At 45.4% G+C, this 15,720-nt stretch overlaps 1 protein-coding gene and 1 pseudogene across 1 annotated transcript in view; one reads left to right on the top strand and one right to left on the bottom strand.

Moving 5' to 3' along the window:
- Nucleotides 1–15,720, top strand: part of XKR4 (XK related 4) — a 421,681-nt gene that overhangs the window by 349,441 nt on the left and 56,520 nt on the right. The gene's annotated exons all lie outside the window — the stretch shown is intronic.
- The window catches only part of LOC104681664, a 47,857-nt pseudogene continuing 41,238 nt past the window's right edge, over nucleotides 9,102–15,720 (bottom strand).

The raw sequence follows: 15,720 nt of genomic DNA on the forward strand, positions 1-15,720 counted from the left end.
ATCACCTGGACGCAGGAAGGGGATCATCACACACCGGGCCCTATTGTGGGGAGGAGGGGGGAGGGATAGCATTAGGAGATATACCTAATATAAATGACAAGTTAATGGGTGCAGCACACCAACATGGCACATGCATACATATGTAACAAACTTGCACGTTGTGCACATGGACCCTAGAACTTAAAGTATAATAAAAAAAACAAAAAAGAAAAAACATAAAAAAATAAAGTACAGCACATTGCCAGTGATAGAAGGTAATTACAATGAAAAATAAATAAATCACCAGGAAAATACAATAGTTCTAAACTTGTAGACATTTAATAATATACCAACAAAATATAAAAGGCAAAGATTTTCAGAAATGTAAGGAGAAATTGACAGATTTTAACACAGCTCTCAGTAAATAATAGATTAAGTAGACAAAAATGAGGAAGTGTGTAGAATATTTTTAAAATGCATTTTTTAAGCTTGATCTAATAATGGGCACATGGGGAACATTGCACTCGACTTGATAATACATGTTATTCTAGAGTAGTGCATGGATCATTTATGACAACAAACCAAATTCTGGACCCTAAACCAAGTCTCAATATATTTCAGAGTTGGTTTCACACGATATATTTCTTTGACTATAACATTCTGATGTTATAAATTAATTTTAAAATATATAACAATGATGACTAGAAGAGCAGAAAGCAAGAGGGTTGGTCAGTTAAAAGGCAGAATTCTCAACACAAATAAACAGAAATCATGAATTGAAGTATAGAGCATAATGTAAGTTGAAAAATAATTTGGCTGAAATAATAATAAAAGCATTATATATTATTACTTATGAGTAACTAAACACTGCTAAAACAGTGTTTAGAAGAAAATTATAAGTTTAAAAATAATATGTTGGAAAAAGAAGAAAGACTCAAAATTAGTGAGTTTGGTATCAAATTAGGAAGTTAAAATAGAAAATAGTAAGCCCAAAAAAATAAAAAAAAAAAGAGATTATAATTATGAAAATAGAAATAAGTAAAATAGAAAGACACAATACAAAAGATTAATAAAATTTTTTTCTTTGAAAATAATAACAAATGGACAAATACCTAACAATGATGATCAAAAATTTAAGAGGAAAGCACAAATTTTAAAAAGGAATAAAAAGGGGCATTAATATATTTGCTGAAGAAAAGATATTACTAATAATTTTCTGCCTAAAAATTTGAAAACTTGGTTGAATTGGACAAAGTTCTGGAAAGATACATATTACAAAAACTGATTCAAAAAGAAATAATTACCACTTTATACTCAGTAGGATGGCCAAGACCAAAAAGATAGACATTAACAAGTGTTGAGAAGGATGTGAACACATTGGAGCCATCAAATATTAATGCTGGGAGTGTCACCTGGTACAGCCATTTTGGAATGCAGTTTGAAGCACAGTTCGTCAAAAAGTTAAACACAGAGGCACCACATGAGCCAGCAGTCCCATTCCTAGATATATGCCCAAGATATTTGAACATATACATTTCAGAAAAATTTGTACATTAAAGTGCATTACTCATAACAGCCAAAAATAGAAAAGATCCAAGCATCTGTAGATTGATGAGTGAATGAATCAAACATAGTATAGCCATGCAACAAAATATTACTTAGCCTTAGAAAGGAATGAAGTACTGATAAATGCTACATGGATAAACCATGAAAATGTCATGCGAAGTGAAAGAAACCAGACACAAAATATCAAACGTTATATGATTCCATTTATATGAATTGTCCAGAATAGGAAAATCCAAGACACAGAAGGTAGATTAGTGGTTGCAATGGGCTGGAGAGAAAGAGGCATGGGGAGTGGCTGCTAATAGAAATGTGTGGGTTTTTTGGGGGGGTAGGGGAGTGATGAAAACGTTCTGGAATTAGATGGGGGAATGGTAGGACAACACTGAATTGTACACTTTAAATAGGTGAATTTAATGGTAAATAAAATATATCTCAATAAAAAAGGGGAATGGAAAGTCTAAATGTTCCATAATCACAAGAACATTAATCACTACATTCAAATCTTTCTAAAAAGACATCAGTCTCATTTGGTTTTACAAGTGAATTCTATAATCTTTAACAAACTATAGGTAAGAAAGTGAATACTACACAACTAATTTATCATGCTAGTACAACACTGACATATAAAATAGCAAAGGAATTCTGAGAAAAAAATTACAGGACATGTTTCTTATGAACATGGACACAGAAATTATAAATAAATATTAATAAACTGAACACTGTTGTGTACAATAAGATCCAAAGGCCAGTATCAGGTTAATACATTTGAATATATATTACTATATAATATGCCACATTAACAAATTAATGGAGGCACATCTCAATAGATGCAGAAAAACTTCTGATAAATTTCAACAACCATGAGTGATTTTTTTTTTTAATTCCACAACAAAGGTCCTGTTCAATGATTGAGGTTGTTTAAAAAAATCCTTAACAGGAAGAGACATAGGGATTAGGAAGAAGCAGTACTGTTTGTTTGAAGATTTATAATCGGTTACATTAAAAAAAAAAAAAAACAGAAGGCCGGGAGCAGTGGCTCACACCTGTAAGCCCAGAACTTTGGGAGGCAGAGGCAGACAGATCACGAGGTCAGGAGATCAAGACCATCCTGGCCAACAAGGTGAAACTCCATCTCTACTAAAAAACAAAAAAATTAGTCGGGCATGGTGGCATGTGCCTGTAGTCCCAACTACTCAGGAGGCTGAAGCAGGGGAATCGCTTGAACCCAGGAGGCGGAGGTTTCAGTGAGCCGAGATTGTGCCACTGCACTCCAGCCTGGTGACAGAGTGAGACTCCATCTCAAAAAATAAAATAATATAAAGTAAAATAAAATAAAACAGAAAAAGTCTAGGGGAAAATATTAGTTATTCATAGTTCATTAAATTGATGAATACAAGTGCAACATGCAAAATTCAATTATATTTCCCACCAGAAATAATAGACAATGAAGTTCTCAAAAAGAAATAATATATCCAAAGTAGCAAAAAATATATCATATCTCAAAACAGATCTAAAAGATGTGTAGGAGTTTTATCTAAAAATTAAGAATTTAATCAGAAACATTAGAAGACATAATAAGTGGAGAGAAATACATGTGAAAAGACTATATTGTGAAGATGTTACTTATCCTCATGGTGATAAATACGTATTATATAATTCTAATCAAACTTCCTACTGGATTCTGTATATATAACTAGCTAGCTCTGAAATTTATATAGAACACTCAAGAATAGTCAAGACACAGCCAGGCGTGAAGACTAATATAAAATTCTGGTAACTAAAATGATGAAGCAATGCAGCAAGTATACAGGAAGGGATTAATGAAATAAAACAGACAAGGAATGGACCCATGCATATATGAGTACTTAATATATGACAGAATTGATACTTCATATCCATGAGAAAGAAGAATCCTTTGTGATTTGAGGATTAAATATATGTATATTAAAAATCAAAATGGGCCAGGCACAGGGGCTCATGCCTGTAATTCCAACACTTTGGGAAGCTGAGGAGGGTAGATGACTTGAGCTCAGGGATTTGAGACCAGCTTGGCCAACATGGCAAAACCCTGTCTCTACCAAAAATACGAAAATTATCCAGGCATAATGGCACGCACCTGTAGTCCCAGCTACTCGGGAGGCTGAGGCACAAGAATTGCTTGAACCTGGGAGGTGGAGGTTGCAGTGAGCTGAGATGGCACCACTGTACTCCAACCTGGGCAACAGAGCCAGATTGTCTCCAAAAAAAAAGGACTCCTGCCTCATAGCACAAAATAAAAGTAATTTCAGATGAATGAAGACATAAAATATGAAAAGCAAAATAAAACCATTAAGAGAAAGCATAGGAAGTGAACTCAGGATATGGATTAATGTCTCTTAAAATTACAGAAAATGAAAACCATACAGAGAGTTATTAATAAATTCAACTACATTAAAAATGAGTACTCTTTCTTTCATCAAAAGACTTCACAAAATGGGAAAGAGAAGTAGATAAACAGTAGATATTTCCAGGAAATATAATTGGCAAAGGATGAGTATCCATAATATGTAAAGAAGTTTTAATAATCAACTAAAAAGGCAAATGATTTGTGCATTTCACAGAAAAGGAAATACAAATTACTAATAAACTTTGCAAAAATGTGCTCAAACATTTTAGCAACCATAGAAATATAGATCAAAATCATTTTCAGTAATTTGAAAATTTAAAAGTTGCACAATGCCAAGTGTTGATTAGTATGAGGAGTGACAGGAACTCTTGTGTACTGCTAATGGGAATGTATGTTACTGTATGTATTTTATGTACTATCACTTTAGAAAATAATTTGGCATCATCCATTAAAGTTTAATATACACAGCCCCAAAACTCAACCATTCTACTTTTATGCATATGCATTAGAGAATTCTTACATACATATCACTATATAAGTACAAGATGATTCATAGCAGCATTATCTGTAATTATGGCAAAACAACCTAGATGTCCATTGACTATAAAAAGGACAAAAAATTGTGATATAGTCATATCATGAAATCCTATACTGCCATGAAAATGAATAAACCACAGCTATATTCACATGTATGAATGGTTTTGGGGGTTTTTTGTCTTTTGTTTTGTTTTGTTTTTTGAGATGGAGTCTCGCTCTGTCGCCCAGGCTGGAGTGCAGTGGCACGATCTTGGCTCACTGCAAGCTCCGCCTCCCAGGTTCACGCCATTCTCCTGCCTCAGACTCCCCAGTAACTGGGACTACAGGCACCTGCCACCACACACAGCTGATTTTTTGTATTTTTAGTAGAGACGGGGTTTCACTGTGTTAGCCAAGATGGTCTCGATCTCCTGACTTCGTGATCTGCCTGCCTCTGCCTCCCAAAGTGCTGGGATTACAGGCATGAGCTACCGTGCCCAGCCACATGTATGAATGTTTAAAACACAATGTTGGGTGGGAGAGGCAAATCACAGAAGGGCACTATACTCTGATTATTTTATATGTATTTAATTTTATATAAAGTGACTATATGCATATGTCTGCCCCGTTAATATGAGAGCTTTCCTGAACTAAGGAAAACTTGCAAAATATTTTCTCCCTAAGAGAAAAGGCCCTGGAAATCAGAGTTTAAACTTTCTGGCCTGAAATTATGTCTGCAGGGTAAGTTTTTAAACCATGAACAGGTAAGATAAAAGTGGTTCCTCAGAGCATGTGCTATCTAGGGCGGGAGATTAGGATGGGATCCTTCCCACTTAGCCTGCTGATTGGCCACTATTGTCCCTAGTCAAATCAGAAGATACAATCTGTCCCTCCTCCACCACACACAAAAAGCCTTTGAGATAATGAGAAAAACAATTGTAAGAGTAACTGTTACCACAGTAAGAGTAGCAACAATGTTATTTCAGGCATTGTTACTCATGTACACAGGTGTTCAATACCGAGCCTTGCTAAATAGGCTGCCATGCTGTCAGCAATGCCAGCTGCATAAGCCAAATCTAACAGAAAAGGCCTCTGACTCTATGCTTCTGAGAATCTTCCAAAGAAATATCTCCTTCGCTGTCTGGAGCTCTGAGCCATTGCTGTCTGAAGGGCTGACAGATGGAGTGAGCCAGTGAGAGATTACCATTCCCAACCTGCAGCCTCTGTGCTGCTGCACTTTGTCCTCCTGCCTCACTCCACCCCGATACTTGGCTCAACCCCCACCCTGAAACTGTAGCTTTATTCCCAGGAAGGCAGAAAAAAGCTATGCTGAAAGTTCAACTCAACCATCACGTGGAGGTACCCGGCCCAGTGCAAGCTAACTAACCTTGGAACTTTTATCCACATGTTACAATGTGCATAACAGGGGCTCAACCTCTCAGCAGGCACAGCCATTCTGCCAGGGTTTTGGCACTGGGAGATGAATCAAAACCTTTAACTGACTGATTTCTCTTCTTTTTTTTTTTTTTTTTTTTTTTTTTTGAGGTGGAAATTCACTTTGTAGCCCAAGCTGACGTGTAGTTGTGCAATCTCAGCTCACTGCAACCTCCATCTCCGGGGCTCAAGTGATTCTCCTGCCTCAGCCTCCCCAGTAGCTGGGATTACAGGCGCACACCACCAGGCCTGGTCAATTTTTTTGTTGTTGTATTTTAGTAGAGATGAGGTTTCACCATGTTGCCCAGGCTGGTCTCGAACTCCTGAGCTCAGGAGATCTGCCCACCTTGGCCTCCCAAACTGCTGGGATTACAGGCGTGAGACACTGTGCCTGGCTAAGTGACCAATTTCAAGAAGGGATCAGTAGTAGTTCCATTGTGACCAGCTTGCCCAATAAAGTTTAGGGGACAGTGGCTTTACGTTTTCACCATCAGACAAATACCTACTCAACGACAAGCAAAACTTTTGCCAGGCAGTATCTGCTGAAAGAGATTCCTGCAATTATCCAAGGAAACGACCACTGAGGTCAATGGACATTTACAGAGTGAAAGACATGAATCTTCAAAGAGCAAATCCTTACAGAAGAGCCATGGTGCCTGCCTCAACCATATGCTTATTGTCAAAAACCTCAATCCCTCTGTTTAGAAAAATTGGATAGGGAAAAATTCATTAACCCCAGAGAAGTAACAGTCCTATCTTTCACCCAATTTTTTTGAAATGATGGTATAGCCTACCTGATTGGGAGAAGAAAAAAAAAGGAATGAAGCAACTAACAGTAAAAATACACAAATCTAGACCTATATGATCCAGTGATCTAGACAGGACCTTTATGATCTGTCAGCCGAGAAAGAATCAAAGCCGACTCTAGGAATTGCTGCTAATTAAAAGGTAGGTGACCACAAAAGAATATTAGAAACCATTCTATGTGGCAAGACTGAAAAGAGGATATGACTTCTCAATAAATTAGATAGAAAGTGAGAGCCAAATCCATGCATCATTCCAAGGTTGAGATCACAGAGGATAGATGGACCCTAGGGCTCTTATTATACCTGCGAGGGGAGAAAGGGAAGATAACACACACAGACTAGCCTTTCAAAAAGGTTGGCCAAGAAACAATGGGAAGACCCCACATAATTACAGGGGTGGAAGTAAAGCTTCCATTCAACAAGTCCTTTGATTCTTTCACACTGTTTTGTACAGCTGTGTTAGTATCACTATCTACTATTACCATTGTTCTTTCATTAAAAGTTTGTCGAGTACCATGAAATGATGTCTGTCCACTACTATGTAAAGCCCTGCAGTCCTCCCTTCACAGAAAAGAAACCGCTAATCACCAGCAGTTCTGTTAAAGACTGCAATAAAATTCAGGCAAGACATTTTTTCTTGATAACTTCATTTTTAGAATACTGTATTTTCTAACCTGTAGAATTGTAAGGGACAGCCTATAAGCTCCTTTTCTTTCCAGCTGAAGAATTAGGAGTCTGAGACTGGGGAATTTGAGACTACTTTAAGTCAGTTTTGATGCTTGGTTTATTAAACTATTCATTTTAAAGAAAGGTAACATTAACCTCTCACAGTAAATTGTGCCTGTCAAATACTTTGATACGATGTCAGTTGGCGAGTGAATGACACTGAGCCCCCACCCTCACTCCTGAGATTGAGTCAGCCCCAGTTACAAAGCTCGCTGGCAAGCAAACTGCCTGTCAAGTTTGCTAAAAAGAACAGCAAAAGTGGGAACAGCCAAGCTTGTACAATTTTGCAGTTTCTTTCTTTCTTTGGTATATTTTTAGGTTGCCAGGAATCGATTTCCTCTTCTATGCTTGATAAGTTTCTATTCATAAGCTTGGCAATTTATTAAACTTCATTTTATTCACATAAAATAGTCACTGCTAACAGTGACTCAATAAAGCCATTTTCTTCCCATACACCTGGACTTCTAGCCAGAGAACAAGATGCGGTGTGCACAAGTACCAATCAATGAAATGAAAAACATTTTATGAAAAACAAAATTTAGTCTTGAAAATCTGAACATTTCTTTTACAAGTCACTGATTGAAGGGATTTTTGCAATCAAAATGAAACCAGGCAAACCTATGCTACTGGATTTTGATTAATTAAGCCAAAATCTGCACATCTGTGTAATGTCTAGCTCGTAAGTGAGATGGGTTTAATCAGTGAGGAAAATGTGGTTCGGGGAAGAGGCTGCAGGTGGAGTTTGCTAACTAGCACATTTTATTTATTTTTCTCTTAGTGGGTTTCTACTCTTTAGTAAGGTTATTATAATCCTTGGTTTTCTGGTTTCCTGCCCACTATTCATCTCTCCCACTAAAGATCTCCCACATGCCCTACATAACAATAATCAATTAAAATGCAGTGGTCAACCTGGTTGACTGAAGCTTTGCTTCATAGAACAGAGATGAAGCTAGAAGCCACATTTTGTGCATTATGTCTATTCCTAGCATTGTAAAGAACCATGGTGAACCAGCCAAGAGAGCCATGTATACAAATAAACAAAATTACTACAAATAAAGAAAAATAAAGAGAGTGTCAGTGGAAGGATAAGCAACTGCCTGTGGCTCTGTGATTGAGGGCTTACATACCCAAAAGAGCATTTAGCACTGAACTCTTCCAGCAGCCCTAAAATCCAATGTTATGACTTATTATATAAATAATAAATGACTTGAACTTTTAGCCATGGTGGTATTAAGAGATTATCAAATCCTCTCAGGTTAAAAAAAATAACATATAAAGTTGGACAAAATTGTCGAAAATTGATGAGAGGTGATAAATTGAGATATTTATTCTTATTTTATTTTATTTTGCGGTAGTTCTCTCTTTATATGGACTCTGGTTCTAGAAACAACTCGCCTGCAGCCGGCTGGCTGGACTATTTACAGGCCCGTTGCGGGCTGTACCTTGGCCACCTCCCTGCACGGTGCTCAGCTGTGACGCCAAAATAAGTTAGGGCCGGGAGGGGCGGGGCCGGGCGGGGCTGGGCGGGGCGGGGCAGGGACCGGGGCTGTACACTCAAGTGCTGGGGGCTCGGGGCCTCAATACTGCCGAGGGCCGGACCCGGGCTGTAAACATGGCCAGGGCGGCCCTGCCCACCCCTAGTGGTCGGTAACGACTGGAAGCAGAGCAACCAGGCAAGTCCGGCAGGCTCAGGCCTCCGACAGGCAGCTTTGGATCCGGTCCACCCACTGCTGGACCGAGGGCACGTCCTGAGCACAAAAGTTGTAAACGAGACGTGTTGTCTTCACGTCAAAGAAGGCCTTCTCATCCACGCTCTTAGGGGCGCCTATGGTGGGCGTGCCAGGTGCCACAGCCTCCACCTCCACCAGGTCGATGACACCCTTGCACTCAGTGTCCACACGGTGGCCGTAGTAGCGCAGCTGGTGCTTGGTCTTGTCCAACATGAACCAGCGGGCCTTCCAGGGCTTCATGAAGGCCTCCTTCTTGTACAGAATGCCCTCATAGGACCTGTTCTCACTCTCAGCTGTCTGGAACTGGCTGTACAGGGTGCTGGTGCTGCGGTGGGCAGCCTGGCGGGAGCCACATACAGTCGAGCCACTTCTCTGGTCGCCCTCCAGGCTGAGGCTCAGGGTGGAGCCCAGGCGTTCCTCCTGCTGGTACATAACCAGCGAGCAGCGGTGGTGGGGTGCAGGGGACACTAGGAGGGAGCTAGGGGTGCCACGTCCATCTGGCCGGGCTTGGAGGCGCTGTGCAGCCTCATCTGATCCCAGGTGTCCTTCCAGCGCTCAGCGGGTCAGCCCAGCTCTGTCTCCAGCCTCTGCAGCTCCTCCAGCAGGCGTGAGGTGGCGTCAGGCTGGGCTCGTGGGCAGCTGTGGTAGCAGGCCACACCATACTGCACCTGCTCTGGGGAGTACCTCCCTCAGATCATTCTTCCTCTGGGGCTCAGGGGGCCCCTGGGCCAGTTTCTGGTCATAGGGAGGGCCCTCGGCCAGCATCTCCTCAGTGTAGAAGTCCTACACCTTCAGATTGGACACATTGCTGTAGGTCCGCAGGACTTCTGTGTCCTCGGGTGCATGCATGTAATTGTGGAACATGGGTGTCCTCTTGCTCATCCGGGCCACACACAGACCTGCAAGGCAGCTGGCCCCTGCCCTGCCCCTTCTCTTACAGCAGTCCCAGCTCAATGTGCTCATAGTCAGAGTCCAGCAGGAAGGTCCAGAAACAGCGGGACACATGGTGGTAGCCAAGGAACTTGAGGTAGAACTGGCTGAACTCAAACTCCATGGGGAACTGTGGTTGGACCTGGTGTAGGCAGTCCAGGAACTGCGGGAAGATGGTGTGAAGCTCTGTCCAGCCAGAATGTGGGCTCCCCAGTGGCTGAAGCAATGACTGAAGGACAGCCACTCCTTCTCCACCAGCAGGCAGAACCCCTCCAGCATGCAGTGGAAGGGGTCTGACAGCAGCTGCACCAAGGATACCACCTGGGGGTGGTGATGGCCCAGCCGTCCTCCAGGCCCATCAGCATGGAGGAGCTTGAGAACAGGAGCTCCCCACCAGCACCAACACCTGCAGCAGCTTGTGGATCTGAATCAGCCACTCCAGTCCTCCAGCAAGGGCAGCAAGGAGGCTAAGCTGGGGTCAGCAGCAGAGCAGCCTGGGGCACATGCCTTCAGCAGCTTCTTGAAGCTAGCCTTCACCTGCCGCTCCTGGAATACCTCAATGGGCATCAGCTCCCACTGCTGCAGGGGATCTGGCCTCACACTCTTGAGCTGGACTTTGTCCCCGAGGATGTAGAGGACTGCTCGCTGTGGCCACAGGACGTCCTGGTTGGGGGTGGCACCCATTGGCCTGGGGTGGGGCCAGCACGTCTCTGCCAGCTAGCCAGGTGCCCACATTGGCACCAAGCCCACTGCTGCGCCCACTAGTCCTGACACTGCCCCCACTTACCTCGGGGTGCAGTCAGTCTGGAGGCTGAGGCCACCATGGGGTTGGACAGTGTGGTGACCCTGGCTCTGGGGCTGGGAATGTGACTGCCCATGTAGGCTGAGGAGAAGCCGCTAAGTGTGTTGCATCCGGATGCACCGGAGTAGCGGGGCATGGAGCTGACCACAGCCTGTGGGTACTTCTCCTGCTCCACGCTACTTGAGTCCGCCTGGAACTGGCCTGGAGAAGGTGCGTTCTGGGCCTTAAAGAGGCCGACAACACCTATGCCATGCAGGCCCCCAGAACGCAGCAGTACTGCCTTGGACCGCCTGCTGCGCCAGCAGACCACGGGGAAGCGGTTCTGGCGGTAGCAGTGGGACATGCGCTGCAGGGCGTTGTCCTGGACACTCTGGAGCGCGATCAGCAGCCCCGGGTAGCTGCAGTAGATGGCATACATGCAGCTGACAGGAGAAATGCAGAAGGATTCAGACTTGACCCAGCTCAGGTGGCTGCTCAGGGTGCCCAGGCCAAGGCACTGGTAATCGCGGCAGCAAGTCCTTTCCACCAGGAGGTTGCTCATGGTCATGCGGTCTGAGGGCTTCAGGGCTGAGGACGGGGTCAGCATGCTGGATTCCAGCTCCTCAGACACTGAGATCTCATCCTCCTGGTCCTCAGGGGGCTGACCCCAGTGCTCCTAGCTGGGGGGGTTGTACTTCTTGCGAGTGACATGCTGCCACCCGATAGTCTTCTTGGCATTCTTAACCAGGTTCCTGGACAGGGTTCTGAGGGAGAGACCCTTGTTCTTGGTGACACGGGGTGGCCTGCCCAGTGTGTAGGCAGAGCCCAGGGTGAAGGAGAAGGTGGCCCTGACATCCGGCATGTACCGCAGCTTATGCAGCTGCTTGCAGAAGGGCTCAGCACTGTCAGACCCCACCTCATCATCAAAGGCCATTTTTAGCAGCTGGAATGTGCAGGAGCGCAGCTGCAGCCCGTCCTGCAAGAGCTGGTCCACAGGGTTCTGGATGCTGATACACTTCTCCTTGGTCAGTGCGGCCACCGGGAAGGAGCAGAACACCACCTGCTCCCCCACCAGGGGGTCTGTGAGCATCCCCGTGAAGATGACCTGGTACATGATGAGGAAGATGGTGCCCTCAGCTGGGAGCAGTGCTGGCCTCCCCTGCACTGCCCCCCGCACCCTCCTCATGCCCATCCGGTAGCAGGTAGACGCGCAGGCCGTCCAGCACACACTCTTCACCAGACAGCAGGTGCGGCCTCAGTAGCTTGGGTTTCTGGGTGGGCATCAGCCTCCAGTTCTCCTGCTGCACAGCCTTCAGGGTCTTGATGTGCATCTGGATGATGTCTGGCACCATGACATGCAGCCCCTTGAGGTGGTCACTGGTGACCCCACTCTCTGTGCAAACCTCGTCCACAAAGCAGTTGATGAAGCAGACCACAGCCCCAGCTACATTGCAGGTCTCTGTGTCCTCAAAGCCGCTCCCCGTGTCATAGCTCTTAGCCACACTGCCAGCCATGCTGTTGGGGACCAGGCTGTTGCTGGTGCTCTCTAGGTCACCCAGCCCGGGAGTTCCTGAAGCAGGAGGCTCTTGCCGCTGTCCAGGGGCAGCAGGAGGTAGCTCATGCGGTTGGCATAGTGGATGGCCTGGCTGAACACCGTGCTCTCCTCTTTCTGCATCAGTTCCTGCTGCTTCTCACCGCTCAAGGATGGCCACAGGCACCACTGCTCAGAAGCCACGTCTAGGGCAGAGTGCTTGCTCGTCCTCCTGGAAAGGTGCCTCCCCAACCTCCTGGGCAGGGGCCTGGTCCTTAGTTGACTCCAGGTAGAGGGCCCAGATGTGAGTCTGCGTGTCCCAGTAGAACATGGCCTCCCAGAATTCTGGCATGCTCCACACCACGTGCTCCTGCACACAGCTGTAAGAGAACTGCCTCACCCCTCCGGCTCAGCTTCCAGGAAGGCTGTGACCAGAGGCAGCGGAGCAGCCAAGATGTCATGCTCGTCCAGAGAAGTGTAGTCCTACAGGCAGCAGTTCATCATATGGATGACAAAGTCAAACTGCTGGTTATCCAGGACTGCCCAGTTCTGCTGCACATACAGGTGCAGCTCCTGGGCAAGGCAGCGGCGGGAAGCTCGCCTCTTCAGGGCCGTCAGCAAGGCTGGGAGCAGCTTCTTGGCCTCAAGCATCTTCCCCTCAAACGCATGGGAGATGCAATTGCCCACAACCTCCAGCCGGCCAGCACTCTTGACCTGCAGCCCGCTGCATCGCTCCAGTACGGCAGTCATGCAGGGCCCTGAGGGCCCTGTGGTCCTCCTTTCAGCCTTCATGGCTAGGTGTGCCCCTTGCATCTTGGCAGTAGCCTGGTCCACGATCCGCTACATGGTGCCCTCATCCAGCCACGGGAAGGGCTGGGGCACCCATTGCAGATGGCTGCTCTCGCCCCGCCTCTGTACCTTGTGCATCGCCAAGTCTGGGTACAGGTTCTCGTTCTTGTAGAGCTGCTCTGCCAGTTCCTGGATGTGACGCAGGACACACTGGGGGTGGTTCTCATCCGCCCCCCTGCATGCCACCTCGTGGGCCACCAGCTCATCAAACAGTTCCGTGGGGTGGTACGGGACCCCACGCTCCGACACGAAGAGAGCAAAGGCCATGCCCTCCAGCACCTTCATCAGGAAATCGTCCTCCACCAGCCCACACTGGCCCAGGAAGGCTGCCTTATGGAAGTGGATGACAGGCTCCGGGTGAATGCGCATGACATGCAGGCACCAGAGATAGCTCTGCAGCAGCTGATCAAAGAGCCACCGGAAGATGGCATGCAGCTCTTTGTCCTGCATGGGAGGACTTCAGGGAGGAGGGGGACGTTGTGGGTGGAGGGAAGGCAAAGGCAACCAACTCCAGCTCCAGGTCCAGGACCATGCTCAGAACACTGTGCGTCTGACTCTGCAGTGGCTCTAGCAAGGGTGGAATATGCACACACTCAGGGATGGTCACCGTCCCTCCATCCAGATCAGCAACAATCACATCTAGCAGCTCCTGGGTCTCTGCCTAGAGAGCCGCATTGACCCCGATGATGAAGGGCATGGGTGTGCTGAGGACCTCCAGCAGCTGGGCCAGCAGGATGGGCACATAGATGAAGCTGTATCTGAGAGGAAACAGCAATGCTAGGAGGTCCCTGCAGGCATCAGCGAGCTGCTGGTAGCTAGGGGACAGGAAGAGAACCTTGTGCTCTGTGAGGGTGACACAGAACAAAGACAGCACATTGGTGATGTCCAGCTGGCAGAAGAGCAGAGCCACGCTGCAGCTGCTAATGGGCAGCGAGTCGGCCAGTAGAGTCTGGATGACCTGCCGATCACCAGCCCCAAAAGAGATCGTCCTCTGTGAGCCCCCAGCCAGGGGCACGGTGCACGTCAGCAGGTTCCTAATTACATTCCCTGGGAACACCTTCAGGCCCTCCATGTGGATGGCATAGATGAGGCCGAGGCCGTTCCTGAACACCTCTGTGTGGTCAAGTCGCTACACTAGTGCCAACGTCTTTGGGGCAAACATCTGGGCATATGGGGCAGGCTCTGTGGGCGACAGGTGCGTCTGGCCTCCCTCATCCTCCTCTTCCTCCCTCTCTGTGGCATCCTCGCACGCATTGTCTCCTGCTGTGAAGGCTCCCAGAAGGTCAAGCAGCGCAGCAGTGGCGCTCAGAGTTGATGTCGGTGAGGACAGCAACAAAGGTTGGTGGATTCCTCTTCAGAAAAATTAATCAGAATTCAGAGTTGCCGTACTTTATTATCCAAAATTTCCCTTTTTGGGCAAAACAATTACTAAGCATGCAAATAATTAGGAAAGTATGATCCATACTCAGGAAAAAAAGTAATCAATAGAAATTGACTCAGAGTAGCAGCCGGGCATAGCGGCTCAGGCCTATAATCCTAGCACTTTGGGAGGCCAAGGCGGGTGGATCACCTGAGGTGAGGATTTCGAGACCAGCCTGACCAATATGGAGAAACCCTGTCTCTACCAAAAATACAAAATTAGCCTGGCGTGGTGGTGTGCACCTGTCATCCCAGCTACTCGAGAGGCTGAGGCAGGAGAATCACTTCAACCTGGGAGGCAGAGGTTAAGGTGAACTGAGATTGTGCCATTGCACTCCAGCCTGGGCAACGAGAGTGAAACTCTGTCTCAAAAAAAAAAAAAAAAGAAAAAAAAAAGAAAGAAAAAAAGAAAGAAAAAAAAGAAATTGACTCAGAGTAGATCTAGATGATGTATTTGGCAAACAAATAATTAACAAAATGCATGATGTCTATGATTCAATAAATAATCTTTACAGATAAATAGAACCCAAATATTGGAAGTGAAAAAGAACCAAATAGAAATTCCAGAGTTGAAAACTATTTTCAGTATGAAGATTTTGCTTGTTGTATCAACAGCAAATTTGAGATTAGGGACGAAAGAAGCAGTAAACTGAAATATAGTTCAGTAGAAACATCTCAATCTGAAAAGTACAGACCTTTTTTTCGAATAAGCATAGCATCAGAGGCATGTGGGGCAATGTTAAGCCTACCAACATATGTGAAATAAGGGTCCCAGAAGTAAAAAAGAGAGAGGAAGGGGAAAATCATTTATGTGAAAAAATAATAGCTAAAATCCTCCAAAATTTGATGAGAGGCTGTCTACAAATATTAAAAGTTCCACAAACCCCAAATAAGATAAGCACACCTAGACACATCATGATCAATGACTGAAATACAAATACAAAGAGAAAATCTTGAAAAAAGTAAGAGAAAAAACGACTCATCAGGTACGGAAAAAAATATGACTTTCATTGGCAATAGAATCCTCTGCATTTACCATCTTCAATTCATTTATGCAACCTGATTCC

This window comes from Rhinopithecus roxellana, chromosome 9 (assembly GCF_007565055.1).
Source record: "Rhinopithecus roxellana isolate Shanxi Qingling chromosome 9, ASM756505v1, whole genome shotgun sequence".
Taxonomy (NCBI): Eukaryota; Metazoa; Chordata; class Mammalia; order Primates; family Cercopithecidae; genus Rhinopithecus; species Rhinopithecus roxellana.